We start from the raw sequence: 12,062 nt of genomic DNA on the forward strand, positions 1-12,062 counted from the left end.
AAAAGTGATTTCGGCGGAGAATATATATATATATATATATATATATATATATATATGCGCACACACACACATAGATATAAACGTATTCTCCGTTGAGATATTGCAGCCGCTGCTGTGTCCAGGCCCAGGAGCCTTAGCACTGTGCTGTGATGTCACTCAATACCACTGACATCACTAGGTGTAAACAACATCTCTCCTTTGCTGTGTATGTGACTATGGAGCTGTTTGGTGATGTCGTCTATTATGGCCTTCATAGAAGCAACAGGAGATTGTTGCATCCATCTTGAACCCTCAGAACTACAGTGCTATGATGTCACTCACTTCCACAGGCCTTGCAGAGTGTAAACAACAACAACCCAGCTTTGTTGTGTATGTAACCATAGGGATTTGTGATGTCACCTAGAACCTTCACAGCAGCGACAGCTTTATGAGGAGCATCAGCACTGCTCTGCCTGAGCAGAACCATCACCGCCATAGGTTGTCAAATAACCCGGATTTAACCCACACAGGTAAGTCCAATGGGGTGCAGGCATGTCCTCTATGCTTACAGCTTCCCGTGGGTGTTGGTTTGATACCGTTTGGGGACAGCCAAGGAGGCATCTGCAGGCAACAAAGGTAGGTGTGTGCTTGTGTGTGTGTTTCCTATGCAGATCCTAAGCCCAGTGTCACATGCAAGTAGGAGGAGTAAGAAGGGTTCCTGGCAAATCCGGGTTATGGATTGCATTTAAAAAGGCCCCGTGGGAGTGCAATGGGCCCCTGTCTTGCTGCTTAGCAATAATGGTATGGGTTTAGGTTCTGCTGTGTGTACTGGTGGTTGACTGCCCCCCAGCCCAGAGTGTGCATGGAAAATTGTCTGGCAGCCTCCCTGACAGCAAGCAGTGATAGTGCCCATGAAGGGGACCTTGTTGGGCCCGCCCCTTTCACGGTTATCGCTTCTCGGCCTTTTGGCTAAGATCAAGTGTAGTATCTGTTCTTATCAGTTTAATATCTGATACGTCCCCTATCTGGGGACCATATATTAAATGGATTTTTGAGAACGGGGGCCGATTTCGAAGCTTGCTTCCGTCGCCCTATGCATTGACCCGATATGGCAGTATCTTCGGGTACAGTGCACCACCCCCTTACAGGGTTAAAAAGAAAGATTCCTACTTTCATTGCTACCTGCTTGCTGGCTAGCCAGCTAGCCAGCCCTGTGGGCCTTGCTGCTGCTGCAGCCAAAAAACAAAAGGTGGTGCTGCTGCTGCTTCTGCTGCTTCTGCTTCTGCTTGTGTCTGGCCCCTGTTGGAGCGTCCAGGCAGAGGACTTCTGCTGCTGCTGACTAAATGGCCTCCTTAATTGGATCATTTGAGTAGCCAGCACACCTGTGCAGGTAGGGCATGACATGATAGGCAGCTGCCTTGATAGCGGGTGGGTGCTGAATGTTCCTAATTGACAAAATAAGATTAATGCTTATGAAGAAATATAAAATCTCATCCCTTCCCCAATATCGCGCCACACCCCTACCCCTTAATTCCCTGGTTGAACTTGATGGACATATGTCTTTTTTCGACCGTACTAACTATGTAACTATGTAACATAACATGGGGGGGGGGGGTCTCCTGGCTGTTCACACAGGTGTGTCATTGCTGTACATTGACCATGCATTGCTTCTGTGGTATTGCAAAGGCAAAGACAAATGCTTCCAGCCATCCATTGCACTAATGGATTGGTCATCAGCTGGCTGTCTATGTCCCGCATCAATATAGACCAAAGTACAGAGGGTTAGGCTATGCTATTGTGCACCTACCTGATGCATCAGAAGGTGCGAGGCCCTTGCTAAATTCTGTGCACAGACTTTGAGATCTATGCTTTAGACTGTATCTAAACCTGCTCCAACATGGACTGACATTCTGGCCTACTTTCAGCCGATGCGACTTGTCTGTCGCTGAACAGTCGCTTTTTATGTATTCAGCACCTATGTATAATGTTGTAAAAATGCTCTAGAAGCTAAAGTCGCAGAAATGTCACACATATTTGGCCTGCAACTTTCTGTGCGACAAATTCAGACAGGAAAAATCAGTATAAATCCTTAGAAAATTATCCCCCAGTGTCTCCATCTGCTGGCGGTATTGAATAAGCATTGCTGCACTGATGGGGTATGCATTAGACGAAAAAAAAGAAGAAAAAGAAGAATAATACGCCCAGAAAAGAGGCGAAAAGGAGAAAAACGTAAAAAAACGTGAAAAAAAAGTAAGAGGAAGAGAAGGGAAAAAAAGGTGGAAATGGGTTTAAAAGTGATTTCGGCGGAGATATATATATATATATATATATATATATATATATATATATATATATATATGCGCACACACACACATAGATATAAACGTATTCTCCGTTGAGATATTGCAGCCGCTGCTGTGTCCAGGCCCAGGAGCCTTAGCACTGTGCTGTGATGTCACTCAATACCACTGACATCACTAGGTGTAAACAACATCTCTCCTTTGCTGTGTATGTGACTATGGAGCTGTTTGGTGATGTCGTCTATTACGGCCTTCATAGAAGCAACAGGAGATTGTTGCATCCATCTTGAACCCTCAGAACTACAGTGCTATGATGTCACTCACTTCCACAGGCCTTGCAGAGTGTAAACAACAACAACCCAGCTTTGTTGTGTATGTAACCATAGGGATTTGTGATGTCACCTAGAACCTTCACAGCAGCGACAGCTTTATGAGGAGCATCAGCACTGCTCTGCCTGAGCAGAACCATCACCGCCATAGGTTGTCAAATAACCCGGATTTAACCCACACAGGTAAGTCCAATGGGGTGCAGGCATGTCCTCTATGCTTACAGCTTCCCGTGGGTGTTGGTTTGATACCGTTTGGGGACAGCCAAGGAGGCATCTGCAGGCAACAAAGGTAGGTGTGTGCTTGTGTGTGTGTTTCCTATGCAGATCCTAAGCCCAGTGTCACATGCAAGTAGGAGGAGTAAGAAGGGTTCCTGGCAAATCCGGGTTATGGATTGCATTTAAAAAGGCCCCGTGGGAGTGCAATGGGCCCCTGTCTTGCTGCTTAGCAATAATGGTATGGGTTTAGGTTCTGCTGTGTGTACTGGTGGTTGACTGCCCCCCAGCCCAGAGTGTGCATGGAAAATTGTCTGGCAGCCTCCCTGACAGCAAGCAGTGATAGTGCCCATGAAGGGGACCTTGTTGGGCCCGCCCCTTTCACGGTTATCGCTTCTCGGCCTTTTGGCTAAGATCAAGTGTAGTATCTGTTCTTATCAGTTTAATATCTGATACGTCCCCTATCTGGGGACCATATATTAAATGGATTTTTGAGAACGGGGGCCGATTTCGAAGCTTGCTTCCGTCGCCCTTGCATTGACCCGATATGGCAGTATCTTCGGGTACAGTGCACCACCCCCTTACAGGGTTAAAAAGAAAGATTCCTACTTTCATTGCTACCTGCTTGCTGGCTAGCCAGCTAGCCAGCCCTGTGGGCCTTGCTGCTGCTGCAGCCAAAAAACAAAAGGTGGTGCTGCTGCTGCTTCTGCTGCTTCTGCTTCTGCTTGTGTCTGGCCCCTGTTGGAGCGTCCAGGCACAGGACTTCTGCTGCTGCTGACTAAATGGCCCCCTTAATTGGATCATTTGAGTAGCCAGCACACCTGTGCAGGTAGGGCATGACATGATAGGCAGCTGCCTTGATAGCGGGTGGGTGCTGAATGTTCCTAATTGACAAAATAAGATTAATGCTTATGAAGAAATATAAAATCTCATCCCTTCCCCAATATCGCGCCACACCCCTACCCCTTAATTCCCTGGTTGAACTTGATGGACATATGTCTTTTTTCGACCGTACTAACTATGTAACTATGTAACATAACATGGGGGGGGGGGTCTCCTGGCTGTTCACACAGGTGTGTCATTGCTGTACATTGACCATGCATTGCTTCTGTGGTATTGCAAAGACAAATGCTTCCAGCCATCCATTGCACTAATGGATTGGTCATCAGCTGGCTGTCTATGTCCCGCATCAATATAGACCAAAGTACAGAGGGTTAGGCTATGCTATTGTGCACCTACCTGATGCATCAGAAGGTGCGAGGCCCTTGCTAAATTCTGTGCACAGACTTTGAGATCTATGCTTTAGACTGTATCTAAACCTGCTCCAACATGGACTGACATTCTGGCCTACTTTCAGCCGATGCGACTTGTCTGTCGCTGAACAGTCGCTTTTTATGTATTCAGACCTATGTATAATGTTGTAAAAATGCTCTAGAAGCTAAAGTCGCAGAAATGTCACACATATTTGGCCTGCAACTTTCTGTGCGACAAATTCAGACAGGAAAAATCAGTATAAATCCTTAGAAAATTATCCCCCAGTGTCTCCATCTGCTGGCGGTATTGAATAAGCATTGCTGCACTGATGGGGTATGCATTAGACGAAAAAAAAGAAGAAAAAGAAGAATAATACGCCCAGAAAAGAGGCGAAAAGGAGAAAAACGTAAAAAAACGTGAAAAAAAAGTAAGAGGAAGAGAAGGGAAAAAAAGGTGGAAATGGGTTTAAAAGTGATTTCGGCGGAGAATATATATATATATATATATATATATATATATATATATATATATATGCGCACACACACACATAGATATAAACGTATTCTCCGTTGAGATATTGCAGCCGCTGCTGTGTCCAGGCCCAGGAGCCTTAGCACTGTGCTGTGATGTCACTCAATACCACTGACATCACTAGGTGTAAACAACATCTCTCCTTTGCTGTGTATGTGACTATGGAGCTGTTTGGTGATGTCGTCTATTACGGCCTTCATAGAAGCAACAGGAGATTGTTGCATCCATCTTGAACCCTCAGAACTACAGTGCTATGATGTCACTCACTTCCACAGGCCTTGCAGAGTGTAAACAACAACAACCCAGCTTTGTTGTGTATGTAACCATAGGGATTTGTGATGTCACCTAGAACCTTCACAGCAGCGACAGCTTTATGAGGAGCATCAGCACTGCTCTGCCTGAGCAGAACCATCACCGCCATAGGTTGTCAAATAACCCGGATTTAACCCACACAGGTAAGTCCAATGGGGTGCAGGCATGTCCTCTATGCTTACAGCTTCCCGTGGGTGTTGGTTTGATACCGTTTGGGGACAGCCAAGGAGGCATCTGCAGGCAACAAAGGTAGGTGTGTGCTTGTGTGTGTGTTTCCTATGCAGATCCTAAGCCCAGTGTCACATGCAAGTAGGAGGAGTAAGAAGGGTTCCTGGCAAATCCGGGTTATGGATTGCATTTAAAAAGGCCCCGTGGGAGTGCAATGGGCCCCTGTCTTGCTGCTTAGCAATAATGGTATGGGTTTAGGTTCTGCTGTGTGTACTGGTGGTTGACTGCCCCCCAGCCCAGAGTGTGCATGGAAAATTGTCTGGCAGCCTCCCTGACAGCAAGCAGTGATAGTGCCCATGAAGGGGACCTTGTTGGGCCCGCCCCTTTCACGGTTATCGCTTCTCGGCCTTTTGGCTAAGATCAAGTGTAGTATCTGTTCTTATCAGTTTAATATCTGATACGTCCCCTATCTGGGGACCATATATTAAATGGATTTTTGAGAACGGGGGCCGATTTCGAAGCTTGCTTCCGTCGCCCTATGCATTGACCCGATATGGCAGTATCTTCGGGTACAGTGCACCACCCCCTTACAGGGTTAAAAAGAAAGATTCCTACTTTCATTGCTACCTGCTTGCTGGCTAGCCAGCTAGCCAGCCCTGTGGGCCTTGCTGCTGCTGCAGCCAAAAAACAAAAGGTGGTGCTGCTGCTGCTTCTGCTGCTTCTGCTTGTGTCTGGCCCCTGTTGGAGCGTCCAGGCACAGGACTTCTGCTGCTGCTGACTAAATGGCCTCCTTAATTGGATCATTTGAGTAGCCAGCACACCTGTGCAGGTAGGGCATGACATGATAGGCAGCTGCCTTGATAGCGGGTGGGTGCTGAATGTTCCTAATTGACAAAATAAGATTAATGCTTATGAAGAAATATAAAATCTCATCCCTTCCCCAATATCGCGCCACACCCCTACCCCTTAATTCCCTGGTTGAACTTGATGGACATATGTCTTTTTTCGACCGTACTAACTATGTAACTATGTAACATAACATGGGGGGGGGGGGTCTCCTGGCTGTTCACACAGGTGTGTCATTGCTGTACATTGACCATGCATTGCTTCTGTGGTATTGCAAAGGCAAAGACAAATGCTTCCAGCCATCCATTGCACTAATGGATTGGTCATCAGCTGGCTGTCTATGTCCCGCATCAATATAGACCAAAGTACAGAGGGTTAGGCTATGCTATTGTGCACCTACCTGATGCATCAGAAGGTGCGAGGCCCTTGCTAAATTCTGTGCACAGACTTTGAGATCTATGCTTTAGACTGTATCTAAACCTGCTCCAACATGGACTGACATTCTGGCCTACTTTCAGCCGATGCGACTTGTCTGTCGCTGAACAGTCGCTTTTTATGTATTCAGCACCTATGTATAATGTTGTAAAAATGCTCTAGAAGCTAAAGTCGCAGAAATGTCACACATATTTGGCCTGCAACTTTCTGTGCGACAAATTCAGACAGGAAAAATCAGTATAAATCCTTAGAAAATTATCCCCCAGTGTCTCCATCTGCTGGCGGTATTGAATAAGCATTGCTGCACTGATGGGGTATGCATTAGACGAAAAAAAAGAAGAAAAAGAAGAATAATACGCCCAGAAAAGAGGCGAAAAGGAGAAAAACGTAAAAAAACGTGAAAAAAAAGTAAGAGGAAGAGAAGGGAAAAAAAGGTGGAAATGGGTTTAAAAGTGATTTCGGCGGAGAAATATATATATATATATATATATATATATATATATATATATATATATGCGCACACACACACATAGATATAAACGTATTCTCCGTTGAGATATTGCAGCCGCTGCTGTGTCCAGGCCCAGGAGCCTTAGCACTGTGCTGTGATGTCACTCAATACCACTGACATCACTAGGTGTAAACAACATCTCTCCTTTGCTGTGTATGTGACTATGGAGCTGTTTGGTGATGTCGTCTATTACGGCCTTCATAGAAGCAACAGGAGATTGTTGCATCCATCTTGAACCCTCAGAACTACAGTGCTATGATGTCACTCACTTCCACAGGCCTTGCAGAGTGTAAACAACAACAACCCAGCTTTGTTGTGTATGTAACCATAGGGATTTGTGATGTCACCTAGAACCTTCACAGCAGCGACAGCTTTATGAGGAGCATCAGCACTGCTCTGCCTGAGCAGAACCATCACCGCCATAGGTTGTCAAATAACCCGGATTTAACCCACACAGGTAAGTCCAATGGGGTGCAGGCATGTCCTCTATGCTTACAGCTTCCCGTGGGTGTTGGTTTGATACCGTTTGGGGACAGCCAAGGAGGCATCTGCAGGCAACAAAGGTAGGTGTGTGCTTGTGTGTGTGTTTCCTATGCAGATCCTAAGCCCAGTGTCACATGCAAGTAGGAGGAGTAAGAAGGGTTCCTGGCAAATCCGGGTTATGGATTGCATTTAAAAAGGCCCCGTGGGAGTGCAATGGGCCCCTGTCTTGCTGCTTAGCAATAATGGTATGGGTTTAGGTTCTGCTGTGTGTACTGGTGGTTGACTGCCCCCCAGCCCAGAGTGTGCATGGAAAATTGTCTGGCAGCCTCCCTGACAGCAAGCAGTGATAGTGCCCATGAAGGGGACCTTGTTGGGCCCGCCCCTTTCACGGTTATCGCTTCTCGGCCTTTTGGCTAAGATCAAGTGTAGTATCTGTTCTTATCAGTTTAATATCTGATACGTCCCCTATCTGGGGACCATATATTAAATGGATTTTTGAGAACGGGGGCCGATTTCGAAGCTTGCTTCCGTCGCCCTATGCATTGACCCGATATGGCAGTATCTTCGGGTACAGTGCACCACCCCCTTACAGGGTTAAAAAGAAAGATTCCTACTTTCATTGCTACCTGCTTGCTGGCTAGCCAGCTAGCCAGCCCTGTGGGCCTTGCTGCTGCTGCAGCCAAAAAACAAAAGGTGGTGCTGCTGCTGCTTCTGCTGCTTCTGCTTCTGCTTGTGTCTGGCCCCTGTTGGAGCGTCCAGGCACAGGACTTCTGCTGCTGCTGACTAAATGGCCTCCTTAATTGGATCATTTGAGTAGCCAGCACACCTGTGCAGGTAGGGCATGACATGATAGGCAGCTGCCTTGATAGCGGGTGGGTGCTGAATGTTCCTAATTGACAAAATAAGATTAATGCTTATGAAGAAATATAAAATCTCATCCCTTCCCCAATATCGCGCCACACCCCTACCCCTTAATTCCCTGGTTGAACTTGATGGACATATGTCTTTTTTCGACCGTACTAACTATGTAACTATGTAACATAACATGGGGGGGGGGGGTCTCCTGGCTGTTCACACAGGTGTGTCATTGCTGTACATTGACCATGCATTGCTTCTGTGGTATTGCAAAGGCAAAGACAAATGCTTCCAGCCATCCATTGCACTAATGGATTGGTCATCAGCTGGCTGTCTATGTCCCGCATCAATATAGACCAAAGTACAGAGGGTTAGGCTATGCTATTGTGCACCTACCTGATGCATCAGAAGGTGCGAGGCCCTTGCTAAATTCTGTGCACAGACTTTGAGATCTATGCTTTAGACTGTATCTAAACCTGCTCCAACATGGACTGACATTCTGGCCTACTTTCAGCCGATGCGACTTGTCTGTCGCTGAACAGTCGCTTTTTATGTATTCAGCACCTATGTATAATGTTGTAAAAATGCTCTAGAAGCTAAAGTCGCAGAAATGTCACACATATTTGGCCTGCAACTTTCTGTGCGACAAATTCAGACAGGAAAAATCAGTATAAATCCTTAGAAAATTATCCCCCAGTGTCTCCATCTGCTGGCGGTATTGAATAAGCATTGCTGCACTGATGGGGTATGCATTAGACGAAAAAAAAGAAGAAAAAGAAGAATAATACGCCCAGAAAAGAGGCGAAAAGGAGAAAAACGTAAAAAAACGTGAAAAAAAAGTAAGAGGAAGAGAAGGGAAAAAAAGGTGGAAATGGGTTTAAAAGTGATTTCGGCGGAGAAATATATATATATATATATATATATATATATGCGCACACACACACATAGATATAAACGTATTCTCCGTTGAGATATTGCAGCCGCTGCTGTGTCCAGGCCCAGGAGCCTTAGCACTGTGCTGTGATGTCACTCAATACCACTGACATCACTAGGTGTAAACAACATCTCTCCTTTGCTGTGTATGTGACTATGGAGCTGTTTGGTGATGTCGTCTATTACGGCCTTCATAGAAGCAACAGGAGATTGTTGCATCCATCTTGAACCCTCAGAACTACAGTGCTATGATGTCACTCACTTCCACAGGCCTTGCAGAGTGTAAACAACAACAACCCAGCTTTGTTGTGTATGTAACCATAGGGATTTGTGATGTCACCTAGAACCTTCACAGCAGCGACAGCTTTATGAGGAGCATCAGCACTGCTCTGCCTGAGCAGAACCATCACCGCCATAGGTTGTCAAATAACCCGGATTTAACCCACACAGGTAAGTCCAATGGGGTGCAGGCATGTCCTCTATGCTTACAGCTTCCCGTGGGTGTTGGTTTGATACCGTTTGGGGACAGCCAAGGAGGCATCTGCAGGCAACAAAGGTAGGTGTGTGCTTGTGTGTGTGTTTCCTATGCAGATCCTAAGCCCAGTGTCACATGCAAGTAGGAGGAGTAAGAAGGGTTCCTGGCAAATCCGGGTTATGGATTGCATTTAAAAAGGCCCCGTGGGAGTGCAATGGGCCCCTGTCTTGCTGCTTAGCAATAATGGTATGGGTTTAGGTTCTGCTGTGTGTACTGGTGGTTGACTGCCCCCCAGCCCAGAGTGTGCATGGAAAATTGTCTGGCAGCCTCCCTGACAGCAAGCAGTGATAGTGCCCATGAAGGGGACCTTGTTGGGCCCGCCCCTTTCACGGTTATCGCTTCTCGGCCTTTTGGCTAAGATCAAGTGTAGTATCTGTTCTTATCAGTTTAATATCTGATACGTCCCCTATCTGGGGACCATATATTAAATGGATTTTTGAGAACGGGGGCCGATTTCGAAGCTTGCTTCCGTCGCCCTATGCATTGACCCGATATGGCAGTATCTTCGGGTACAGTGCACCACCCCCTTACAGGGTTAAAAAGAAAGATTCCTACTTTCATTGCTACCTGCTTGCTGGCTAGCCAGCTAGCCAGCCCTGTGGGCCTTGCTGCTGCTGCAGCCAAAAAACAAAAGGTGGTGCTGCTGCTGCTTCTGCTGCTTCTGCTTCTGCTTGTGTCTGGCCCCTGTTGGAGCGTCCAGGCACAGGACTTCTGCTGCTGCTGACTAAATGGCCTCCTTAATTGGATCATTTGAGTAGCCAGCACACCTGTGCAGGTAGGGCATGACATGATAGGCAGCTGCCTTGATAGCGGGTGGGTGCTGAATGTTCCTAATTGACAAAATAAGATTAATGCTTATGAAGAAATATAAAATCTCATCCCTTCCCCAATATCGCGCCACACCCCTACCCCTTAATTCCCTGGTTGAACTTGATGGACATATGTCTTTTTTCGACCGTACTAACTATGTAACTATGTAACATAACATGGGGGGGGGGGGTCTCCTGGCTGTTCACACAGGTGTGTCATTGCTGTACATTGACCATGCATTGCTTCTGTGGTATTGCAAAGGCAAAGACAAATGCTTCCAGCCATCCATTGCACTAATGGATTGGTCATCAGCTGGCTGTCTATGTCCCGCATCAATATAGACCAAAGTACAGAGGGTTAGGCTATGCTATTGTGCACCTACCTGATGCATCAGAAGGTGCGAGGCCCTTGCTAAATTCTGTGCACAGACTTTGAGATCTATGCTTTAGACTGTATCTAAACCTGCTCCAACATGGACTGACATTCTGGCCTACTTTCAGCCGATGCGACTTGTCTGTCGCTGAACAGTCGCTTTTTATGTATTCAGCACCTATGTATAATGTTGTAAAAATGCTCTAGAAGCTAAAGTCGCAGAAATGTCACACATATTTGGCCTGCAACTTTCTGTGCGACAAATTCAGACAGGAAAAATCAGTATAAATCCTTAGAAAATTATCCCCCAGTGTCTCCATCTGCTGGCGGTATTGAATAAGCATTGCTGCACTGATGGGATATGCATTAGACGAAAAAAAAAGAAGAAAAAGAAGAATAATACGCCCAGAAAAGAGGCGAAAAGGAGAAAAACGTAAAAAAACGTGAAAAAAAAGTAAGAGGAAGAGAAGGGAAAAAAAGGTGGAAATGGGTTTAAAAGTGATTTCGGCGGAGAAATATATATATATATATATATATATATATATATATATATATGCGCACACACACACATAGATATAAACGTATTCTCCGTTGAGATATTGCAGCCGCTGCTGTGTCCAGGCCCAGGAGCCTTAGCACTGTGCTGTGATGTCACTCAATACCACTGACATCACTAGGTGTAAACAACATCTCTCCTTTGCTGTGTATGTGACTATGGAGCTGTTTGGTGATGTCGTCTATTACGGCCTTCATAGAAGCAACAGGAGATTGTTGCATCCATCTTGAACCCTCAGAACTACAGTGCTATGATGTCACTCACTTCCACAGGCCTTGCAGAGTGTAAACAACAACAACCCAGCTTTGTTGTGTATGTAACCATAGGGATTTGTGATGTCACCTAGAACCTTCACAGCAGCGACAGCTTTATGAGGAGCATCAGCACTGCTCTGCCTGAGCAGAACCATCACCGCCATAGGTTGTCAAATAACCCGGATTTAACCCACACAGGTAAGTCCAATGGGGTGCAGGCATGTCCTCTATGCTTACAGCTTCCCGTGGGTGTTGGTTTGATACCGTTTGGGGACAGCCAAGGAGGCATCTGCAGGCAACAAAGGTAGGTGTGTGCTTGTGTGTGTGTTTCCTATGCAGATCCTAAGCCCAGTGTCACATGCAAGTAGTAGGAGTAAGAAGGGTTC

The 12,062-nt window shown here is 46.1% G+C and overlaps 5 non-coding genes across 5 annotated transcripts; all 5 read left to right on the forward strand.

Moving 5' to 3' along the window:
• Positions 1–928: 928 nt before the first annotated feature.
• On the forward strand, positions 929–1,119 carry LOC130299470 (U2 spliceosomal RNA). The gene has a single exon (XR_008850587.1). It is a non-coding gene; the product is annotated as a U2 spliceosomal RNA (small nuclear RNA).
• Positions 1,120–3,210: 2,091 nt separating this feature from the next.
• Positions 3,211–3,400, forward strand: LOC130299512 (U2 spliceosomal RNA). The gene has a single exon (XR_008850627.1). It is a non-coding gene; the product is annotated as a U2 spliceosomal RNA (small nuclear RNA).
• A 2,080-nt stretch (positions 3,401–5,480) lies between these two features.
• LOC130299471 (U2 spliceosomal RNA) lies at positions 5,481–5,671 on the forward strand. The gene has a single exon (XR_008850588.1). It is a non-coding gene; the product is annotated as a U2 spliceosomal RNA (small nuclear RNA).
• A 2,083-nt stretch (positions 5,672–7,754) lies between these two features.
• LOC130299472 (U2 spliceosomal RNA) lies at positions 7,755–7,945 on the forward strand. Its single transcript, XR_008850589.1, has one exon. It is a non-coding gene; the product is annotated as a U2 spliceosomal RNA (small nuclear RNA).
• Positions 7,946–10,018: 2,073 nt separating this feature from the next.
• LOC130299473 (U2 spliceosomal RNA) lies at positions 10,019–10,209 on the forward strand. Its single transcript, XR_008850590.1, has one exon. It is a non-coding gene; the product is annotated as a U2 spliceosomal RNA (small nuclear RNA).
• The last annotated feature ends 1,853 nt before the right edge of the window (positions 10,210–12,062 follow it).

This window comes from Hyla sarda, unplaced genomic scaffold (genome assembly GCF_029499605.1).
Source record: "Hyla sarda isolate aHylSar1 unplaced genomic scaffold, aHylSar1.hap1 scaffold_1055, whole genome shotgun sequence".
Taxonomy (NCBI): domain Eukaryota; kingdom Metazoa; phylum Chordata; class Amphibia; order Anura; family Hylidae; genus Hyla; species Hyla sarda.